Source organism: Lissotriton helveticus, chromosome 9 (assembly GCF_964261635.1).
Source record: "Lissotriton helveticus chromosome 9, aLisHel1.1, whole genome shotgun sequence".
Classification (NCBI taxonomy): Eukaryota; Metazoa; Chordata; class Amphibia; order Caudata; family Salamandridae; genus Lissotriton; species Lissotriton helveticus.
This window is the reverse complement of record NC_136070.1, coordinates 917971598-917996597: the sequence shown is the minus strand read 5'-3', so window position 1 is coordinate 917996597 and position 25000 is coordinate 917971598. Positions and strand designations below refer to the sequence as shown.

Genomic DNA, 25000 nt, shown 5'->3' with positions numbered 1-25000 from the left:
TTATACAACCACTTCCGTCTTGAATTAGAGGAGAATACGAAATGTGCAGCACTGTTGAAGTGAATGAAGGCTATGATTTGTGAACAATTCCATACATGTTTCGGTAGAGGCGTGTTGTCTACTGGAGTCCCAGCCGGTGCTAAATTAAGGACACTTGTAGACCGCTACATATTACTCAACTAGATTGCCATAAAGATGACCTTGTTTCCAGGGGCGGCTCTTCTGCAATGGCAAAGGTGTCGCCCCACTGATCAGAGCCAGAAGGTGAAAAATAAACTATGTTCTATTATTGTTTTATTTTTCACCTGCTGGCTGAACCAGTGTGTGTAGGGAGGGATGGGGCCGGGGCATGGAAGAGGTGGGGGAAGGAGGAGTGCTACGGGCACTTCTAAGTGCACCTGTATGTTTGGCCGGCCGTCTCAGGCTGGCCAAACACACATGCGCACTTAGGTTTCTTCAACTTGGCTCTATTGAACAGCTGGGTTGGAGAAAGCAGCACAGACTCCCAGTCCTGAGTGGAGGGTCAAAGCAGCCTGCTCAGGCCAATCCCAGTGCTACTGTCATACTATGAGGGCAGAGCGGGGATTGCACAGGGAGTCTGATGCTGCCACAGTGTCTGATATCACAGTGCCTGATATCTCTTATGTCAACCGCTTTTCTCGCTTGGATCTTTTGGACCTTTGTGTGGACAATTCACCTGCAATTTCACTTGAGTTGAACAATTGCTCTGTTCACCTATGGAAGGTGGGAAGAAGACCACGGATGCGCGACTTGACAGTGCAACTGTTGCCTCACCTTATTAGATCAATAAAAAATAGCTTTCAGAGTCCAACAGTGTGGGGCTGAGGCCCCAACCACATGTTGGTTTCCCTGAGTATAGGATTTGAGTGGGACGAACGTGTCTACTTCCACCAAAATGACTTTTTGCATTGTACTTTTTGGCTTGTGGCAAAGTTTACTCAATAGAGCAGGACGGCACTAGAAATGGTGTCCAGCCGTGATTATGACTATAGGCCTAATTGGTTACAGTAAAGGCACTAGGCTGGGCATAGTTAATGTGAAAATATGTTAGTCTAACGACATTTAAGTATGGATTTTTATTAATCTCTATTAAAGCCAACAAATAGGTATTTTGTTTTTTAGAATCTCAAATATTACTGTAATCACCCAGTGTGACAAACCATGGATGTAAGAAGTTTCTGCTGTAAGAATCCTTGTTAGGTCCTCTTAGGAGAGATAGTATGTTGCTTAGGCAGCAGTAATTTTGTGTACCTTTATAGTTTTTTTTACTGTGTCTGATGGTTTCCTTGTGGAAAGGTTTACAGTCAAACTGTAGGCCTGCATTGGTTATGGTGACAAACTATATGCCTGTTTGGTGCACTGGAAACTGTTATACTTGTCCCTGCTGCCCAGCAAAGAATGTGTGATGCAAGAATCTGTTAGAATGTTCTCTGTAGATGTCTGGCAGTTGAATGTGGGCTGAGTGGCAGGAGGCCACTCCTGGTGGGGTTTCTTATTCTACTACTTGACTTACCATCTTACCTGAATAAAGGAGCATCAAGAAAGCATATGGACTACGTAGCATTTATTTACAAAATTTTTGGCGACAGAAAGAAGAACCAACAGTGTGCAGCAATCTAAACTTTACAAAACTGAAGAACCTACAAGGAGAAAAGAATGTTGAATTTATGAAAAGATAATCCAAGAGTACAAAACAGAAACGGAAGATTTAAAAAAAGGTAAAAGACTTTCTACGTTTGCGTGTGTTTAGCCAACTGGCACTAGGAGACCCCACGAGTGACCAAGAAATCAGTCGCCCTAAGAATCAAGAGTGCCAGATCAAGCTCAACATCATAGACATTGTTAAAGTACTGGAAGCGTGAGATTACGACCTTAAAATAGAGTTTTAAGACAAATAAAAAAAATAAAAAAACGCCTTGCTTAGAGAAACAAGAGAGCTTCTAAGAAATAGAATTGCCAGCTGATTGATCGTGTGCTCGTGTATTTGAAGCGCAGGTGAATGAAATTGGCATCTGTTTAGTGTTGAGCACTTGAAGGTTTACGACCCGCACTCAAGAGAAGTTTTTTTTGGACAGATTTTATCAACTGTGAAAAGTGGATTGCTGTTTTAGATGCGATGCTACACTGTATAAGGAGAGAGTGAGGGGTAATGCACAGTGCGATCAAACAAGTTTGTGTATATGCGGCAGATTGGCACTACGGAGAAACATTGCATTTAATACTCTCATGTTGTGACACCTGGGGGTGAGCCTACATATTTTAACATAGGTTTAACGGTGAGTGGCAAATTCAAACGGATGTCTTAATATTTGAAATTCAAAGTGGACATGCACTCACCGGTTCACGAGCTACAGCTAGACAGCCTCTATGACGTATCATCCTCAGTGTGCATTGCTGCTCATACACGCTTGACAACACTGGCGTGCCGAGAGCCACACGGTGCCGGCGTGTAATGCGTGCCACCATTTTGAGCATATCATCTTTACATATGTATCGTCTATCATTCAAGGAGTGCTTAGCTACTGACAGACAGACATATGAAGATGATCGGAACATCGGGAAAAAGGAAATTGCGCTCTGCCGGTAACTTTCAAAACAACATAAGTTTATTTGGTGAGGATGTCCCAACCAATGGAGGATGTTTGTTTTAAGACAGCGAACTTCCTGTGCCGCAGATTTAACGGACAACTTGCTGAGCTGACGCTTTGAGTGGCACAACCTTGCTACTCATTTAAATGACTAAGTTTGGAAAGGACCTCGGGTGAGACATCGCTCACCGGAGTTAAACGGGGTGAGACAGATGACATTTGGAGAGCAGTTTTTCTTTAAAATAGAAGAAAACCTCGGGTGAGAGACCGCTCATCGGACCACGAGACTGTTGATAACATTATATTGCTGGTCATTGTAATGTCATTTTGTGTGTGGGGTTTAAGGTTGACCACGAGACTGTTGATAACATTATATTGCTGGTCATTGTAATGTCATTTTGTGTGTGGGGTTTAAGGTTTAGTTCGAGTGTAAGGTTTGGACTTGTCTATATCACGCGGAGTACTCATCCTTGGGGAGGTCATATTATTGGTGTATTTTGTCCTGTGGTGGGAGTAAAGACAGTTAATTCATGGTGTGCTTGGAGTTCCACTTCTGGTTGTTTTCACCTCTACGTGGAATATGTGGGAGCTTGGAGCTCCATTTTTGGTTGCTTACTAGACTTTATATTTGACATTAGTGATGTGAAGGTTGTCTCTTATCTAAGTGTTGTACTGTTACGCCGTGAGTTGGGACCTTTTTGCCTCTTACTGACCTGGCCAGTCGTTTTTTTTGGTTTCTGGGTTGAGTATGTGATGCGTGGGCGTGATAGTGTGTTGGTTATTTCGTTGTGTGAGTAATGTTTATTTAAGAAAGAGAGAAGGTGGTGAGAATGTAATTTATTAGTTTGCGTGATTGGTTTGTGAAGATGTTAAAATTGCTAATCTTATCTGATTTTACATTTATGTTGAAATTGCGTGATGTGACTTGTGATCTCACTTACTCTCCGCAATTTCTATTCATATCTCTCGTTCGTCAAATTAAAGAAGGGAGATGTGTTATACTTGTCCCTGCTGCCCAGCATAGAATGTGTGATGCAAGAACCTGTTAGAATGTTCTCTGTAGATGTCTGGCAGTTGAATGTGGGCTGAGTGGCAGGAGGCCACTCCTGGTGGGGTTTCTCCTTCTACTACTTGACTTACCATCTTACCTGAATAAAGGAGCATCAAGAAAGTATATGGACTACGTAGCATTTATTTGCAACAGAAACGTTATGCGAATGTCATAGGTCTGGTCTGTTTATTATGAAACATTATAACAAAAGTGGTTGGTCTAGCTTATTAAATTGGAAAGCATATGTTAGTCAGTAAGCCTTTATTAGTTGGTTGTTATAGCATGGAATTACAGGATATAGACTGGTATTTTTTTACGTGTAATCTCGGATTGCACTAATGGACAAGGATTTTTGCCTTGGCAAACCACTCTGTCACACACTGGGAGTTTTCACTGTGATGATTCCCATGCGGTTTTGAGAGTGGTTGTATATTTTGCAAGCAGAATTTTTCGATATATTTGTGATTTTATAACTGTATGCCTGATGGTTGCAGTTTATATGCACTTGAATGGGCCAGTGTTTGCTAAACTGTAAAGCCAATATTAAAGGTGTCATCAGTTCATTGGGAAAAGTTATGCTATATTTCATAGGTTTGATGTGTTTATTATGGAATGTTATGACAAGCCAGTAGGCATGAACTACCTATTGTTAAAAGTGTATGTTCAAACAATAGACTTTTAAGGATATAAAGCTGCACTAAATTACACACATGGCTACTTTGTTACATGAAATGCCACAAATTACCTTGGTACGGAATTAGTTTGGTGTTGGTGAGAAGATTTGCACTGTAATATATACATATATATATATATTTTTTTCACAAACTGCCCAGCTTCGAGAGCGCACTCAACAACTCCCCTGGCCATCCGGCAATTTTCAAACCTCATTGCAGCCTGCATCTCACTTGTGCCATAGTATAACTTCATGCCGACGCGTTTCGAGGCTAAACGCCTCTTCTTCATGGGCTTCAGAAAAAAGGCATCCCAGATTTCACTTCCTTTGAAAATGCCTTTTTATTGGTTACATCACCCTGAGTGGGCTTCGCTTGGTTGCGCTGTTCATTATAAGGCATTATGGGATTTGTTGTCCATGGAAGTGCATATAATTATTTCAAAACCTTCGTAGGTTGGAATGTCCCGATTTCTAAATTAAAAGCATTGTTTATATCCTGTAGTAGGGAGGCCAAGTAACAGCAGGCGTCGTTTTGCAAAGGGGACGTTGTGCTTCCACTCATTCACCCATACAATCACTCATACATACAGTCCCTCATCAATGCAACACTATCATATGCACTCATACACCTATGCAGACACTCGCACACTGCCACTCATCCTTGGAGTTACTCACACACCTAGTCAGGCATGAAAGAATCAATCACACTTCCATTTCCTCATCTATACAGTTATACACACAACACCTTACTTATTCAAACATATACTAACACATACTTACTCTCTTATACAATCACTAATACAAGTACAAATTGATCTGCACAGAGTCACACACCTCCCAGCCAGCCACACACTCAGTCTCCCATACAAATACTTGGGCAACCAATCAATAACCCATATAGCCACTCATATAGCTACTAATCAACGCATGCAGCAGCTTACACAACAACAGACATACTGATGCACACATTCACACAGTTTAGTCACTAACCTATGCATTCAGTAAGACACATTTAATCACTCACTCATACAGTCAGTCACGCACCTACTAAATCCTTCATCCAGACACTTATACATCCACTCGTTCTTCAATATGTAAAACATATTTAAACTTTACAGAAAAACACAGTCACTGGATGATGTCATCAGTGATGTCAAATGAGATGTCATCAGTGATGTCATCAGTGATGTCATTTGAGATGTCATCAGTGATGTCATCCGTGATGTCACTGACCATGTCATGAATGATGTAATATGTGACATCATCAGCAGTGGATTGCGGGTGCGCCAAATATAGTTAGTCCAACTAACTATATAGGAGGAATTTCAATGGTTTTTAAAATGCTAATTCCTAACTATATAAGGCCTAAAACCTATGGTTTTTTTCAGTGAATTTCAAAGGTTTTTTTAAATGCTAATTCCTAACTATATAAGGCCTAAAACCTATGGTTTTTTCAGTGAATTTCAAAGGTTTTTTAAATGCTAATTCCTAACTATATAAGGCCTAAAACCTATGGTTTTTTCAGTGAATTTCAAAGGTTTTTTAAATGCTAATTCCTAACTATATAAGGCCTGAAACCTATGGTTTTTTCATTGAATTTGCAAGGTTTTTAAAATGCTAATTCTATTAGCGGATAACGTTTAAATATGTTAATATCCTTGTGGGACCACCTGAGCAGCCCTAAGGATCCAATTTTTGGACCAGCCCAGCCCTAGGGCACTCACTTTGCAGCGTGCCTGGAAACTCCGCTAGACCAGCTGGGCCACACAGTACTTTCCCGCACTCACCGGTACAGAGGAGGCACTCCACACATTTATTTTGCGGATGCACCCATAGTTTTTTTTGGTGCAAGATTCAAACCTCACGGAGCACTATATCTCTGGCAGTGCAACATACATTGGTGGCTGGTGGATTTTGAAAGAGGTAAGGCATACATTTTGTACCTGAGTATAATGAGCATGCGAAATGAGTGAGCCAGAAGTGAAACAGATGAGTGTGGGGGGTTCTACCCCGTGAGAACATTTTGAAAAAAATTGATTCAAATGGTCGATTTTACACTACTTCAAATTGTTGAGAAAAGGGGTTCCATAAACAGCATTTTGAAGATCAAGTGTGTAAAAAACATTAGAAACAAATAAAAAATGTGCCCAATCCTCAAACTGATCTGCTTGTAAAATAACCCCAAAACCAAGACCATCCAACCAACGGAAATGGTCACTTACCTGTAACACATCTCTGCCCTGCCTCTTTACTTTATTTCTTATCAAGGGTCAGAGCGTAGGTAACATTGTTGCACCGTCACACATTCCTCACAGTCATAGCGGTGTTTTTGCACTACTTTCAAAGCACACACACACAAAGAGTGAAAATATGCTGTAAACCAGTTCTTCAACAGATTTTACGTTTAGCCTGCCTCAGCCCTGTCTCTGACTGAGGTTCCTCATTATATGCACAGGGGACTGGGATGGCACTTCACAAGAAGACTGAGGCCTAGCCAGCATGCCAAAGTGCAGTGCACTGCCAGCCCAGGTTCTACAATAACAGAACCACGCACAGCTAGATGACGTGTGAGGCAGCTATTCTAAGTAGCCCTGTGTGCACCCATCTGGACGCTAACTCACAGCACACACAGTCATGTGTTGGAAGATGGGGAGAGGCGAGTCAAGGAGCATTGTGAGACTCGAGGCACTTCATGGAGACTAGACATCCTGGGAGGAAGAGGGCTGGGCATGCTGGGACCCACTGCTGTGTCTTACACATTTCCATTTGCGATAGTGGAAGCACAACTCGGGCTATTGGGAGAAGAATCTCCCAGTTATACAAAGGGATTGGTACACAAACATATGCACACATACACATCAGCACATACAGACACACATACATATAAGCGCTCACACAGACATATACACATGCGCACAGACACAGGCAGCAGCACACAGAGACACTACAATAGCTGTTGTGTGCTATTCTAATGCTATTGCCAACACCCTAGCACAACACAAAGACAAACCTGCATTCCTGCGTCTGCAGTGCACTTGGACAGCGCGTGGATAGGAGTCCGTGTGGTGGCTCAGAATTAATTATATAAATAGCTGCAGCAGATACCAGTGGGCTGCGAGTGCTGGCGGCAGCCTGCCACGGCTATAGAAAGCCCCCGGCTGCCTCCGCTCCATTTCAACAAACCTTTCTGGGTGTCACAAAGCCCAGTGAGAACAGCGCAGAGCTTACCTGCAGTAAAGAGTACAGACCCCTCCCCCCGCAGGAAACACATTTCACGCAGAAATGAAAGCGGGGCTACTATCATGTGTCTTGAGCTTATCGGAGCCCTCCCCAGCCTGCGTTACTCACCGGCTGCTCTGCGGGCGGGCTCCTCGCTTCACCGACAATGTGCCCCGCGCCCCCTCCGCCACTGCTCCAGCCTCCCTCTTGGTCTCCGGGGCTCCCTCGGCACAGAGGAGCCCTGCACCTGTCCGTCCCGCCTCCTCTTCGTCCTGGTGCCGGTGGCTTCCTTCTCTCCTCGGGGCTCCCTCAGCACACGGGAGCCCCAGCCGCAGACAACGCTTCTGTTCCAGGTGGCAGGGCTCCCTCCCATCACGGGAGCCCTGCAGAGTCAGCCGCCATCATCCTTCTTCCCCCTCGCGGCGGGGGCGGGCCTTTCCGGCCGGCCACGCTGGGATTGGCCGGCCGGCCCCAGCACTTCCGGGTCGCCGCGGGCAGCGCGGCGGCCCGATTTCAGGCAGGCAGGCGGGGACAGTGCGCGCACGTATGCGCGCCGATAGATATATAATTGAATTTGAATGCAAATTTCACAGCAAATACTGGACGGATTTACACCAATTAAAGAAAAGCGTAATCTGCGAACCGGTCTCTTCAACTTTGCCAAATTTCAAATAATTCCGTTCAGCCGTTCGGGCTGTAGCCGTGTCTAAAGGTCGTATGGAAATTTGCATGGGGAAAACACGTTTTGGGACCCCCCTTTTATCTCAGCCCCCACTTGACGAACCCCCCTCAAACTTTCAGGGAAGGAGCGGAGCGTAACGGGCCATCTTCTTTGAGAAATTCACGTAGATTCATTAACTGGCGCCAAAGTTATTCCCAATAGAATGTTGGTGATTTCCTATGGAAACTAGGTCCTAACTATATATATATATATATATATATATATATATATATATTTCTCTCTCTCTCTCTCTCTTTCTCTTTCTCTTTCTCTCTCTTTCTCTCTCTTTCTCTCTCTCTCTCTTTCTCTCTCTTTCTCTCTCTCTCTCTCTCTCTCTCTCTCTCTCTCTCTCTCTCTCTCTCTCTCTCTCTCTCTCTCTCTCTCTCTCTCTCTCTCTCTCTCTCTCTCTCTCTCTCTCTCTCTCTCTCTCTCTCTCTCTCTCTCTTTCTCTTTCTCTTTCTCTCTCTCTCTCTCTCTCTATAGATCTATCTCTCTATAGATCTATCTCTCTATAGATCTATCTCTCTATAGATCTATCTCTCTATCTATATATAGATCGATCTCTCTATAGATCTATATATATATCTATCATGCGGCACACCAAAGGTTGTTTTGCTTATTTCATTGATAAGCTCTCCCCCACCAACGCGTTTCAGCCACCACGGCTTTGTTCACGGTCAGCAAGTCCTTCCTTCATTTCCACTTTTATACCCATATCTACCTTTAAGTGGTATTCTGGGATATGTAGTTTGATACACATTTTTCAAAACACTTTACACAAAAAAACAGAAAGACAGTGGCGCTGTTGTAAATACATTTTGTGCAATCTTAACCTTTGAATTTTTTTCTGGGTTAGTACCCATTATTGTGCTTGTTAATTGCAACAGTAGTAACTTTGTAATGGTATAGTACCCATTTTCTTAATATATTGAGTTCAAGAATAAAGTTTTTCACAGTTATTCAAGGTGAACATAAAGTTCCTCATTGTTATTGATACCCCCCGGTTGTTTTGTCCGGAATTTTATGAGTCGTCTCGACTCTGCTTGACGTAGTTTGCGGACACGATCACCTCCTTGATTATCTTCAGATATCATTTTGATTCCGTAGAAGCACATCGCTCTCCAATCTCCCTTTTGACATGTGAGAATGTGTTTCGCTGTTGCATATGTCATATTTGAGTTCTTGACTGCGCGGATGTGTTCCAGGATGCGTTTTTTTAACATGCATGTCGTGCTTCCAATATATTTCATTCCGCACTTACATTCAATCATGTAGATGACAAACTTCGATGTGCAGGTTATAGTTTCTTCAATTGCCATCATTTTGCCATTTGGTTCTTGGATGTTGACCATATTTTTACCTATTTTACAGGCTTTACACGATCAACATGCTTTGAAACTTTTCCGTTGATTTGTAAGCCAGTCTGTTTTCTGTTTGGCTTGAAAATGACTTTTTACCAACATGTCTTTTAGGGAAATGTTTTTTCTGTAGGTTACAGTTGGTTTGTCACCTATTAATTATCCAATGTCAGGATCTCCTGCAATTAGATGCCAATATTTTCTCATCTTATTGACAATGCTTCCACTTTCCTTACTATAGGTAGTTATGAATCGTGGAGGATTTCTTTCCGCAACGTCCTTGGGTTTTTCTATCAGGATTTCTGCTCTGGTTTTAAGGTCTACTCTTTTCTTACATTTTTCAAGAGTTCGATCCTTATATCCTCATGCTTTGAACCTGCCTTTACATTCTTCAATTTTGTCTTCAGCATCTGCTGTTTTAGAACAGTTCCTCTTCATTCGAATGAATTCCCCGTATGGGATACTATTCACTAGTTGTCTAGGGTGAAAGCTCGTCCCATGCAGGATAATGTTCGTTGCAGTTTTCTTTCTGAACAGTGTCGATTCAATTTTGCCATTATCTATGTAGATCTTAGTATCCACAAAGTCAATCTCTTTCTTGCTGGTAGTGCAGGTGAACTGTAGACCCACTTGATTTTGATTTAGTTTGGCAAAAAATCTTTGAAACTCCTTATCTGTTCCATTCCAGATTAGGAATAGGTCGTCGATATAACGTACCCAAAGTATAACTTTTTCCATCTCCAGTTGGTTCTCGGTGTCCCAAGCAATGGTTCGTTCCCACCATCCCATGGTGGTGATGGCATAATTAGGGGAAAACGAAATTCCCATTGCTGTCCCACACTGTTTGAAGAGTTCTGTATTGAATAAGAAAACATTGTTTGTAAGACAGATGTTGATCATATTGAGGAGCATTTTTATGTGGTTAAGTTGATTTATACTCCGCTGCTTAAAAAAGTATTGGCATGCTGTCATCCCGATGTCATGTCTGATGGATGTGTATAGTGATACAACATCAATTGTTACTAGGAGAAAATCTGGGTCCCATGTTATCCCAGTGAGTATCCTTAGAAAGTCTCCTGTATCTTTTAGATATGAGCTTAGACTCTGAGCAATCGGCGCCAGAAATGTGTCCACATATTTAGAAAGATTTTCATATAAGGAACTGCAAGACTATGGGTCTCCCAGGTGGATCTATCATAGTCTTGTGAATTTTCGGGAGAAAATATATACAAGGTGTGACTGGAAAGTCTGTTAAAAATGTACGTTCCTAGTCATTGATCAGTTTATCTGCATACCACCCTTGTATATTTTCTTTTAGTTCCTTGATCATTTTTTCCATAGGATTGTTTCTCAATCTGCAATAGTTTTTTGTCATTAAGTTGCCTTAGCGCTTCTCTGATGTAATCACTCGTATCCATAATTACGATATTCCCCCCCTTGTCGGCGGGTTTTATCGTTATTTTTTCGTTTTCCATAAGTCTCTTGACTGCAACCCATTCTTTAGTTGTTAAATTCTCTTTGGTTGACATTCCGTGTTTTTGCCAGTCTTTCAAGTTCTTCTATTATTGCATCAGAAAATAAATCCATTTCTGATTCTGTCATTGCATCGTCCTCTATTCCATACATTATGTCGAACATGTTTTTCAGATCTGGCATTTGATCTATTGACATTTTTGCTTAATTTTCCACATTTGGAGTAGCCTCAGCTTGTGTGATAGACTGAGTTTTAGTTGCATGAATTTTAGCTAGTTTCAGTTTTCGAATGTATCTGTACATGTCAATGCTAACTTGAGTGTAGTCGAAATGTGCTTCTGGACAAAATGACAGCCCTTTTTTAAGTACCATCTCTTCTTCCTCCGATAGCTGGTACTTTGAAAGATTCACAATTAATTTAATTTCGCTCCTTTCTGTTCCGTAGGGGGTATTGCCTTCTTTCGTTGTGACCTTCTGGTATTCCTTGTGTTTCTGAGGGAGTTGGTGTTACATTCCCTCGACCTTGGCCCGTTGCTCTTCCTCGGCCGCCCCCCCGCCCCATGGACTTGTCCAGATTCATCAGTCTTATTTCCTCTAAAAAATTCAGCCTTTTGACTGTTTCTCCTGTGAGTTCATTCTCACTGACATCTGATTCTCTAGTGCTTGTCGCGGTCTTACTGATGCGCAAGAGATAGTTCTTTTTCAAGGTATCATAGCGTCTCGCAAAGGTTAGTATCCTTCTATGAAGATAGTCATGTTCATCACGTTTGAACTTGCGTTCTTTACGTTCCTGAATCTCTTGTTCATATTTTTCCACTCTTATCTCCATTTCTTTTCGTAATTTGCCCAGTTCCTCCTGATTTTTTTCTTGGATTAGGATATCTTCCATGTCCTTTATTTTTTGCGTAATGTCTGTGATGTCTATTCTTGCGTGTTTTATCAGGATACGCATCATGTTCATGGAGCATTCTGTATTATTCTCCACCCAGTCATTTAGAAGTTCTTCTTTAGTATCAGGGTGTGTGGGCATTGTGAAGATTCTCAACCCTCGCGGGATGCGTTTAACTTCGATATAATATGTATATGTATATATATCTATGCACACCAAAACCCCTTTCCTCAAAAGAACAAAAGGGGGGTCCGACACATGCTCAGAGTTTTGACAGCAGCTCTTTATTCCCAAAATTAAGGCGCTCGGGTTACAGGGTGATGGAAACGCTCGGCAGACGCGTTTCAGCCTGTCGGCTTTCTTCAGTGCCTCGTTCCATAAAGTGATCGCTGTTACACCTGGAGGCTGGTTTAAAAGCGCGATGTCACACCCTGATTGGCCTTAGCTGTTAGTCCAGCCTCCTCAATCACTCTGGCGGTGCTCCATGCCGGGGTTTCATGCACACGGTGTCGAGTGGAAAATACAGTGAAGCTCCTACTCGAAAAAGCCTATATCTATATGTGTGTGTATATATATATATATATATATATATATATATATATTGTTGTATTGCTTTATTTCGATATAAAAACATATCATAAAAGCATTGCATTACAGTATAACAATTTGATAAAAACATTTGACATTTAAGTTTAAAAAAGGAGCTTCAGAATCAATTTAGCAATACAAAAATAGAAAACCTACAGATCGGCATAGCTTTGCAAGGATAAGTTATTAGCCAGATCATAAAACTCATGCAAGTAAGAAGGACTCTACTGAATTAATAGCTTCTTTGCAGACCTTATTCGCCAGACCCAACCCAAGAATTTTGCCATACAACAGGCAAAAAAGGGTCGGGCATCAGAACATAGAATGCGTAGGGCTTCCAAGTGTGATCTGGTACCCAAGCTCCTACATAGTGGCTTGAGCCATCTCGACCTGGGGGCCGCATACGCATGACACTCGAACAGCAAGTGGGCAATAGACTCTACCTTTAAGACACAGAAGGGGCAGTATGGTATGGTTTGCAATGGTGGTTTCCAGGTGGAGGTAAACAGCCCCACAGGGAGGACTCCCACCCTGAATCTGAAATACAATGATCTGTCTCCAGGGTTGTGGATCAGGTCCAGGTAAGATTCTCTAAGTGGGAACTCCTTTATTAAGAGAAACTGAGCAGCAGATTTACAAAGGTTTGGGTTACACCTTCTCACGTTAGCCACCCACAGCCAATAAACCTTCTTCAACGATTGCTTAGGAGGAGCTGTTTTGTTAACCCAAGCATCGCCTAGACCCAATTCATAAAGGAGCCGCTTAACCTCCTTGAGCCAAATTACTTTATGCCAGCTCGGAGAGGATAGGAGTTCTCGTAGGGCGTCGGCGTAACTGCACAATTCTGGAACATTCCATATCCTTGCCCACAATAAGAGGGGACGAAGCCTAGCTTGCTCACCTATAGGGTATGTGCCTGCATCAAGCAGGAGGGGGAGTGTAGGGGTACTGTGGGGTAACTTCATAAGATCCTTATGGAAGTTATTTTCGAGGCGGGTTAGACAGTCAACTCTCTGTACACCCCACAGTTCCGCACCATACAAAGCTGCACTCACCACCCTTGCCCTGTAGATATCCAGAAGAGCCCCAATAGGTTTAAGAGATGAGGCACGTTGTTCTTTGAGCAGAGCCCCTGCAACCCTCTTATGGGTCAGAAACACCTTTTGATGGTGTGCCTTCCAACTCATGGTGTCGCAGAGTCGTATACCCAGGTAGTCAAACTCTTTGACTCTTTCCAGTGGAACAGAGTCCAGAGCAGGGGGGAAGACAGATTTCCTAGGGGGGTTAATGACAAGGAATTTGGTCTTGCTTATATTTATAGAAAGGCCCCTGTTGTCGCAGAAGCCCTTGAATCTAGAAAGCAACTTTTGGATGCCCGATGGAGATTTTGAGATCAGAAGGGTGTCATCAGCAAATAGGAGCGTTGGTATCTTCCTACCAGCCAGGGAAGGTGCATCAGATGGTTCCTGAAGAAGATGCTCCACCACTCCGTTCACATAAAGCGAGAACAGGGTGGGGGCCAGCACACAACCCTGGCGGACGCCCCTATCTACAGGGATACAAGATGTTTTTTCCCCCTGGAGACCCCATCTGATCTGGGCAAAGTTGCTTTCGTGGAACTTAATAAGCAGGGCCAATAGATAAGGGGGTATGCCCAACCCGTCTAGGACTTTCCACAATTGGGCCCGCGGGACCAGGTCGAAAGCAGTTCGCAGGTCTATAAAGACTAAATACAAGCTGCCTCCTCCCAGTACCACCACTTTCCAATATAACATTAAAAAGCGGAATGTCTGCTCAATTGTGCCTGTCCCTGATCTAAAACCCGCCTGGAAATCTGACAGAACCTGATTTTCCTCCACCCACTGCAAGATCCTACCCAATACCACTTTGCCCGCAACTTTTTGGGTTGAATCAAGCAGGCTAATTGGTCGATAATTAGCTGGGTCGTCCCGACAGCCTTTCTTAAAAACAGGGACGACCTCTGCGCCCCGCCAGGAGTCAGGGAGAGGGGCTCCCAGGACAGCTGCATTCAAAAGTGAAGCGATTAATCTACTCCACAGTAGTGGGTATAACTTCAACAATCCCCCGGGATTCCATCTGGGCCTGCAGCCTTATTGGTGACAATGCACTTAATCGCCCATTCAACTTCCTTAATACTAAAGGGACAGTCATTAGTTGTGGTAGTGGCTGTGGCAGGGGGACTGATCAAGGGACCCTTGCTTGATTGGGGTTCACCCAATGGGACAGAGTAAAGCTTGGAAAAGTGAACAAACCAAACGTCACCAGGAATGTTACAGGTAAGTTGTAAATCGATGGGCTTGTTCCTAGCTCTCAATAAATCCCAAAACCCCTTGGAGTCTTTCATAGAGCTCGCCTCCGATAGCTCCCTCCAAAAGGTATAGTCGTGTGCCTCCTTGGCCTTTGCCACAGATTTCTTGTATAATTGCCTCGCAGATCGAATGTTGGCTGTGTCCTTGGTCTTCACAGCAGAAATGAGTTCCCCCTTGGCAGCCCGACATTCAGTAGAATACCACTTGTCTCTTGACTTAGAAGGACCTTTCACTGGGAGCCTCACGCTGGTATGGGGAATAAAAAACAAATCACTAATAGCAGCAGTAGTTTCTGTAAACAACATTATAACAGCTGAAATGTTAGTTCCCGGTTCGTCAAGGCTTAGACCCACCGCTGACATTATGGACCCTGCTTGTGCCATCCTTTCCTTATCCATTGCTGCTTTAGCCCATTTCAAGCGCCTGCCACAGTTGGAGGGAACAACTTCGTGGGATGTTTTCCACAAGTGGGCAGACTTAGCTGGCTTCCTGACATGCCAAGGCGGGATGAGGGTTAGGGATAGGGGATTGTGGTCACTATCACAGGATGCTATGACTTCCATGTCTTGCAGGAATGGCCACAGGTTGTAGTTCAACATGGTGTAGTCTATTCTGGAGGTGTATCCCATTCTGTTATAAGTGTGGACACCCATAGGGTCGGATTTAGATCGACCATTGGTTGGTCTCAGATCGTATTCCATGCAGAGTGCGTTAATATCTATCGCACTCTGGGTCCATTTTCGAATTGGATCAAGGGTCAGAATAGGGATGCCTCTCCTTGTATCCTCATCCCATGAGTCAAGAATGTCCTCCCTCGCGAGTGGCTCAAAACAACAGTTAAAATCACCTGCAAGGAGCACATAGGAGTCAATGCTACAGGCACTTAATTCGCCATTTAATCCTGTGGCAGGTAGCGATGATGCCCCACCCCTAGCCCCCCTTAGATAGAGATTAAAAACCTCTAGCTTCCTTCCCCCTTGACAGCGTATAGATATCCTCTGGAGGTCTGGGGAATGAATGAACTTTTGGCTTACGCTTAGACCAAGTGCGATGCTAACCCATATTAGAAGGCCGCCGGACGGGCGACCTTTGCAACCCAAAGGTTGGGAAGCTGGAACAAAGTAGGTTGTAAATCCCACTTTGTGCCTGGGTTCAAGGCACCAGATTTCTTGCAAAAGGCAGATGTTATAGGAGTCCAAAAAAACATTCCACTCAGGGATGTCGAAATTACGGGCAAGGCCTGCCACATTCCAACTTAAAATTTTTATCAGAGGGTCACCTGGGGTGGGCAGCCTTGGCGAATTAACAACACCGTCCGGGATGCGTGCAAGGGTAGCCGGTCCTACAGCCGCTATGTTTAGCCTTTGCGGAAGCTTAGTCTGCTGTTGGTTGGGAGCCCTTATAACACCAGTTAAGTTCTCATCTGAGAAAGGATTCTGAGTGGGTAACAAGGGGGTCATAGGGGGTGAGACCAGCAAGTGCACTGCAACATAGGATTCTGGGGAAGTTGAAGAGGGCAATCCCTCCTCTATAGATGAAGCGTGAAGAATTTCTTCCAGAACTGGGTAGGTGGTAAGACTATGATCAGTCAATGCAAAGTGACTATCAATTGGCCCTCGGGCCTGGGGCAAGGAGGACTTTGCCACTACATCAATGGTAGGTTGTCTTGCAAGTCAATCTACCTCCTCAAGGCCACCAAACCTATTCGAGGTAGAAAAGCCATTCCAGCACGCAAAAGGATCTTGATAGTTAGTGGGGTAGCTCCTCCATGCGTGGCGCTGTACCAGGGACCAATCATCTTCCCGTGTATTTTTAGGAGGTGGCGGATAGAAGAAAGACAAATATATATATATATATATATATATATATATATATATATATATATATATATATATATATATATATATATATATTTTTTTTTTTTCCAAGCGAAACACGTCTGTTAAGGGTGAGGGGGTCGCAATAAATATCTATAAACCGGAGACCTGTGTGCTAGCCTGCTTTTCAGCCCTACTGGAGTGAAACTGTGTTCGAATATATATATATATATATATATGTGTACATTACCTACTGGCGGTCGCCAGTAGGTAGTTATAGTTAGGATTGTTTTCCATAGGAAATCCGCAACATTCTATTGGGAATAACTTTGGCGCCGGTGGACGAATGTTCGCGAATTTCTCAAAGAAGATGGCCCGCTCCGCTCTGCCCCTTCCCTGAAAGTTTGGGGGGATTCGTCAAGCGGGGACCGAGATATTTGGGGGGGTCCCAAAACATGTTTTCCCCATGTTAATTTCCATAGGGCGGTTGGACTCACTTTTAGCCCGAACGGCTGAATGAATTTCCACCAAACTTGGCAAAATTGTAGGGACTGGTAGCCCGATGTGCCTTTGCTATGTCTCAAGATATGTGCTCCAGTGGATTTTGAGTAATTTAGGTAAAAAAAATATATATCTATAAGCGCGCCCCGGTACGCGCACCGGGGCGCGTACCAGCGCGTAACGCGAGTTCGCGAGCGGAAAGCTGATTGGCTCTCGGGTGTCTGTCAACATTCCAAACAGTCCGGAGCGGCCGCCATCTTGTCTCGGTGTGATCGAGACACAAGAGGTGGCAAAAACAAAGGGGGAAATGACTAAAAGGGGGTAGGGTAAACCCCCCCTGCCCACCTAGGTTTGATGTGGGGGCCATAAAAGGGCCCCGCGGGGCAAAACAATTTTTTTTTTTTTTTTATTTTCGCGGGGGGAGCGCCCGGTACGCGCACCGGGGAGCGTACCCTGGAGAAAAAAGAATGAGTTTTCAAAAAATTTAGCTTTTTTTATAAATTAGAGGTAGTTCTAAAAAGAACTGTTTTTTTATTCTTTTATATTTTTTTATTGTTTTTTTGAACATTTTTTTACTTTTTTTGCCTTTTATGAAGAATTTTATATTTCTTTTGTATTTTTTATGGGGACAAACAAAAAACAGGGAATTGTAAACGGCTCAACTGGAGCAAAAAAAACCAGGAAAAAATTAAGGCTTCTTTCGGCACTGGTGGTTGTCACCAGCAAGGTTGATGAGATTAATACTTTGCTCACCATAGGTAATTGTTTTTCCACAAACAATGCAAACGATTTTGTACCCACCAAACTTGGTTTGTATGTTTGGCACCATCTCCCTTGCCTCTGGACCAGATGGAGTGGGTTCTTTGGTTGTTGAGGTTCGGGAAGAAGATTGGGGAAGGTTTCTGCACAGTACTCTCACCTCTGCTGCAGAATAGTTATTGTGGCGAATCATTGTGTTATTGCCAAATGAATATTTTTTGGCAGGGTTCCCCCTGGATAATACAGCGCCACAGATGAGACAGGTCACCTTTGCAGCGTTTACTTTTTTGGAACCCCGTGGGATTTTATAAAACTCCCATATAAAGTGCTCCCTAGGTTTGTATGGGGGATTGTCTTCTGGCAGGAACTGCCTTCTCTCTTCCTCCTCTTCCTCCTCTTCCTCCTCTTCTTCTTGACCACCAATGTGATGTTCTGGTGGTCCTTGTGGTGGTGGTGGTGGTGGTGGTGGTGGGGGGCAGATGCTCCAGCTGCTGATAGTACTGTAGCCATATCTCTAAGAAAAAAGTAGGTCTTCCTCACTCAGAGAACAAAGTGAGAATGAGGAAAAAAAGTGGGGCTTTCATGATTTGGAAAACAAAACTGTTCTGAACCAATGAAAAGTGTTATTTTCAAGTCACATGATCCGGGCTTTCATCATTTGGAAACCAAAACTCTTCTGAACCAATGAAAAGTGTTATTTTCAAGTCACATGATCCGGGCTTTCATCATTTGGAAACCAAAACTGTTCTGAACCAATGAAAAGTGTTATTTTCAGGTCACATGACCCGACGCGCTTACGCTACGCGCCCCGGTGCGCGCCCCGGAGCGCGCCCGGCGGCGCCCGGCGGCCTTTACGTTGCGCGATCGTATGCGCTCGGGCGCTTCCGGGTGCGCTTACGCCATGCGTCATAAGATGCATCACGCGACTACGCGATACGTCACGATGATGTTTTCGTTCGCGGCAATGGCGCTAACGGGGCGTTCACCGGTACGCGCACCGGGGCGCGTAACGCGAGTTCGCGAGCGGAAAGCTGATTGGCTCTCGGGTGTCTGTCAACATTCCAAACAGTCCGGAGCGGCCGCCATCTTGTGTCTCGGTAGGATCGAGACACAAGAGGTGGCAAAAACAAAGGGGGAAATGACTAAAAGGGGGGTAGGGTAAACCCCCCCTGACCCCCTAGGTTTGATGTGGGGGCCATAAAAGGGCCCCGCGGGGCAAAAAAATATTTTTTTTTTCGATTTTCGCGGGGGGATCGCCCGGTACGCGCACCGGGGAGCGTACCCTGGAGAAAAAAGAATGACAGTTTTCAAAAAATTTAGCATTTTTTTATAAATTAGAGGTAGTTATAAAAAGAACTACCAAGAACCGCACCAAGGCCAAAAAAAAAAAAGGGAAAAATATACATAAAAAAATTAGTATTACATAAATATACAATATAGGATTAATTATAAAAAATATTATATTTCATAGCTATAGAAATTAGCTATTAAAAAACCTATGAAATTCACTGAAAAAAACATAGGTTTCACACCAGTTATAGTTAGGAATTAGCATTTAAAAAACCTATTAAATTCACTGAAAAAACCATACGTTTCACACCAGTTATAGTTAGCTGGAAATTTTACTCGCATAAAACCATTGAAATTCCCACGTTATAGTTAGTTGGACTCACTATAACTTGCGCGTGCAATGCACTGCTGATGACGTCACATATTACATCACTCATGACATGGTCAGTGACATCACTCATGACATCACTGATGACACCATCTTTGTGACAGAGTGACAGACCTCCTTTCACTGTAATGTAACCCTTGAAACACATATTCAATAATAGAAAATAAAATTTTCAAAAAAATGGAGATACCCATACCAGTTTCAACAACCAATTCAATAATTCCATCTATATACACATCCACTCATTCACCAACAGCTGTATATAGTCACTCATACATATACTCACTCATCATATGTAGTGATACACCTATACATCCTGTTACACACCGACAATCATCCAAAAGATACTCTCACACATACTCACACATGCAAATAAACTATTGAACATCCATTTATTTGCATATACAGCTATACACACACTACCACCTTACTTCTAAGGAAACTTACACATACTTACTCTCTTAAACAATCACTTATAGAAACACATACTTATTTAAACAGGAACTCTTACAATCCCTCACTCTCACATATACTCACTTATATACATCAATATTCACATATATTAGATTAAAACATATGTAGTTACTGATAAAGACACTAGTGAGACAGTCATTCACTCACTAACACACACATATACACAGTCATCCACCCATACAGTCCTGCACATATACTGTCTTCAAAACACATACAAAGAGAGTCAGTCATTCATGCATCTATGTGCTAAGTAATACCCCCACCAAACCATACAAACACTCATACTGATACTAAGAAAAACATCTAATAACCCATATACATACACATGTAGCCACTCCCCAACCCATGCAGCCACTTATACACAAAGTGAAACACTAATACATATATTTAAATATTTAAACATTACTCTCTAATATATGTATTCACTAAGATACACTTAATAAACCAGTTAACCAATCATTTTTTTTTAAAACATCCATGTAAACACTTATTTAAACATTTATTCTTCCATCAACTTTTACATATACATTTATAACGCATATATTTTTTTTAAAGACACACATTCACTGGATGGTGTCATCAGTGATGTCATGAGTGATGTCACTGACCATGTCATGAGTGATGTAATATGTGACGTCATCAGCAGTGCATTGCACGTGCAAGTTATAGTGAGTCCAACTAACTATAACGTGGGAATTTCAATGGTTTTATGCGAGTAAAATTTCCAGCTAACTATAACTGGTGTGAAACCTATGTTTTTTTCAGTGAATATATATATATATATATATATATATATATATATTCTCGCTCCGTTGCACCAAAATCCGGGTCACTCGCAGGCGGGTGCCTCTCGTGGCGGCGCCCCACGTGTAAATCACAGCTCAAGTTTCTTTCAAGTCCAAAGAAAGAAATTACGGCACTCACAGGGAAAGTGTTCAGTAAGTTTTTACTCGCTCAGCAGACAAACGCGTTTCGGTATTTCCTTCGTCAGTGTCTACCATTGACACGGAAGGAAGCGTGTTTAAAAGGTTTACGTCACATTTGTGCATATACATAGAAAGAGGACTGACGTTATACCTCCGTGAAAAACGCTATTAACATAGTAAATTACTTTTTGCATCAACATTTCAGTATTCACAATCATTAAGGCATGTAAATTACATTTCAAATTTAGAAGCACTTTGTATTTTGTGATTTACCCACATTTTAGCATACTAGTGTAAAGTATATTTGCCTTAGTTGTGTAGTGTGAGTTATTAAGCCGTGGATCGGCATTGTTCACGGGGTATACTAAATCTCATTTTTACAGAGCTTATGCTTTACCCAGGTGGGAGGACAATTCTTCATTTCTGTTTAATCCCCGCGGGGCCTTAGTCTGGAGATCGATTATGTAGCGGGATTCTAATCTTCTTAATTTCCGCAGCCTGTCTCCACCCCTTGGGTCTGCTGGTATATGGTCTAGTGCAAAGAATTGTAAGAGTTCCCTATTGCTATTATGTTTCAAGGCAAAGTGTTTAGCTACGGGGTAGTTGAAATCTTTATTCATAATAGCACGTTGGTGCTCCAATACCCTCAGCTTGACATTTTTCACTGTGCTGCCTATGTACTTTAATCCACATGGGCACAGTAAGCAGTAAATAACATATGTGGTATTGCAGGTGAGGAACTTGGATATTTTCTTGCTGTATCCTGACCCTGGAATTTCGAAAGTTGTTCTTTTTTTACTCTTTTCGCAGGCTTTGCACTTGCCGCACGGGAAAAAGCCCGGCATATCCTTGATTCTGCCTGTCACTATAGTTTTTTCGGGTAAGTGACTGTGTACAATTTTATCCCTGATGGATCTTCCTTTCCTGAAGGTTATCAGGGGAAAAGTTGGGACCTCTTTTCCAATGACCTGATCCGTTTTCAGGATATGCCAACTCCTTTTCAGGATGGTTCTCAAATGATCGGAATCTTCTGAGAAGGTAGTTATAAACCTAAATTTTCCATCATTTTCTGATTTCCTAGTTTGTTCTTTTAGGAGTTGGTTTCGGGGGATTCGTTCCACTCTTTTCAGAGTCTTTTCTAGAAGGATATTATCATATCCTCTAGCTTGGAATCTAATGATGCTTTCTTTCGCAGCTCGTGCAAAGTCGGTTTCTTTGGAGCAATTTCTCTTGATCCTAAGAAGTTCTCCGTAAGGGATACTTCTAACTAGGGTCGGGGGATGGCTGCTTCCGGCATGTAGAACCGAATTGCCAGCTGTTGTTTTTCTGAACAGTTCAGTCTCAATTCTCTCACCATTCAAATTGACTCTTAGGTCCAAATAGTGTGAGCGCGGTGCCCCGTAATCGTATTCTCGCTCCGTTGCACCAAAATCCGGGTCACTCGCAGGCGGGTGCCTCTCGTGGCGGCGCCCCACGTGTAAATCACAGCTCAAGTTTCTTTCAAGTCCAAAGAAAGAAATTACGGCACTCACAGGGAAAGTGTTCAGTAAGTTTTTACTCGCTCAGCAGACAAACGCGTTTCGGTATTTCCTTCGTCAGTGTCTACCATTGACACGGAAGGAAGCGTGTTTAAAAGGTTTACGTCACATTTGTGCATATACATAGAAAGAGGACTGACGTTATACCTCCGTGAAAAACGCTATTAACATAGTAAATTACTTTTTGCATCAACATTTCAGTATTCACAATCATTAAGGCATGTAAATTACATTTCAAATTTAGAAGCACTTTGTATTTTGTGATTTACCCACATTTTAGCATACTAGTGTAAAGTATATTTGCCTTAGTTGTGTAGTGTGAGTTACGGCGATGGGAACCTGCTTCGCCCCCAGCTACGCGAATTTATTCGTGGGCTGGTGGGAGGAGCAGGTGACCCAAAGCCCTGAGTTCCAAAAATGGGCAGAAAATTTGAAAGTCTGGTATAGGTATATCGACGACCTTTTCCTTGTATGGGAGGGATCTGTTACTTCAGCAGAAGAGTTTGTAGCATTTTTAAACTGTAACAACTTGAATTTAAATTTCACTGCAGACATTAATACAACCACTGTGAACTATTTGGACCTAAGAGTCAATTTGAATGGTGAGAGAATTGAGACTGAACTGTTCAGAAAAACAACAGCTGGCAATTCGGTTCTACATGCCGGAAGCAGCCATCCCCCGACCCTAGTTAGAAGTATCCCTTACGGAGAACTTCTTAGGATCAAGAGAAATTGCTCCAAAGAAACCGACTTTGCACGAGCTGCGAAAGAAAGCATCATTAGATTCCAAGCTAGAGGATATGATAATATCCTTCTAGAAAAGACTCTGAAAAGAGTGGAACGAATCCCCCGAAACCAACTCCTAAAAGAACAAACTAGGAAATCAGAAAATGATGGAAAATTTAGGTTTATAACTACCTTCTCAGAAGATTCCGATCATTTGAGAACCATCCTGAAAAGGAGTTGGCATATCCTGAAAACGGATCAGGTCATTGGAAAAGAGGTCCCAACTTTTCCCCTGATAACCTTCAGGAAAGGAAGATCCATCAGGGATAAAATTGTACACAGTCACTTACCCGAAAAAACTATAGTGACAGGCAGAATCAAGGATATGCCGGGCTTTTTCCCGTGCGGCAAGTGCAAAGCCTGCGAAAAGAGTAAAAAAAGAACAACTTTCGAAATTCCAGGGTCAGGATACAGCAAGAAAATATCCAAGTTCCTCACCTGCAATACCACATATGTTATTTACTGCTTACTGTGCCCATGTGGATTAAAGTACATAGGCAGCACAGTGAAAAATGTCAAGCTGAGGGTATTGGAGCACCAACGTGCTATTATGAATAAAGATTTCAACTACCCCGTAGCTAAACACTTTGCCTTGAAACATAATAGCAATAGGGAACTCTTACAATTCTTTGCACTAGACCATATACCAGCAGACCCAAGGGGTGGAGACAGGCTGCGGAAATTAAGAAGATTAGAATCCCGCTACATAATCGATCTCCAGACTAAGGCCCCGCGGGGATTAAACAGAAATGAAGAATTGTCCTCCCACCTGGGTAAAGCATAAGCTCTGTAAAAATGAGATTTAGTATACCCCGTGAACAATGCCGATCCACGGCTTAATAACTCACACTACACAACTAAGGCAAATATACTTTACACTAGTATGCTAAAATGTGGGTAAATCACAAAATACAAAGTGCTTCTAAATTTGAAATGTAATTTACATGCCTTAATGATTGTGAATACTGAAATGTTGATGCAAAAAGTAATTTACTATGTTAATAGCGTTTTTCACGGAGGTATAACGTCAGTCCTCTTTCTATGTATATGCACAAATGTGACGTAAACCTTTTAAACACGCTTCCTTCCGTGTCAATGGTAGACACTGACGAAGGAAATACCGAAACGCGTTTGTCTGCTGAGCGAGTAAAAACTTACTGAACACTTTCCCTGTGAGTGCCGTAATTTCTTTCTTTGGACTTGAAAGAAACTTGAGCTGTGATATATATATATATATATATATATAACACTGAATATGATATTTGACACTGTACCACCCAATGTGAGGGGCGGAGATCGCCTCAGACGACTCCGTAGACTTGAATCTAGGTTCATTATAGACCTGTCTACGAAGTTTCCTAGGGGCTTGAACGCTGGGGAGGAGATGGCTTTTCATCTGGGTAAATAAAACAAAATCAAATAAAACATAATAGGACTTTGTAGTCCCGTGAAGGCCGTGTAACATCTAAGATACCTCTAGTTTTGTATGAATTAACAGGAGAGCACAGGTGAATATATTCTTAATATGGCTGTAATGTAATGTAGAATCTGAGGTTCACTGGAGTGGCTGCGAGCTTGCTTTGTTAGGTAATAACTGTCTATTGAGCATT

At 42.6% G+C, this 25000-nt stretch overlaps 1 protein-coding gene across 3 annotated transcripts in view; it reads left to right on the top strand.

The window, feature by feature from the left end:
* The window catches only part of LOC144783056 (uncharacterized), a 690025-nt gene that overhangs the window by 264668 nt on the left and 400357 nt on the right, over positions 1-25000 (top strand). The window lies entirely within an intron of this gene.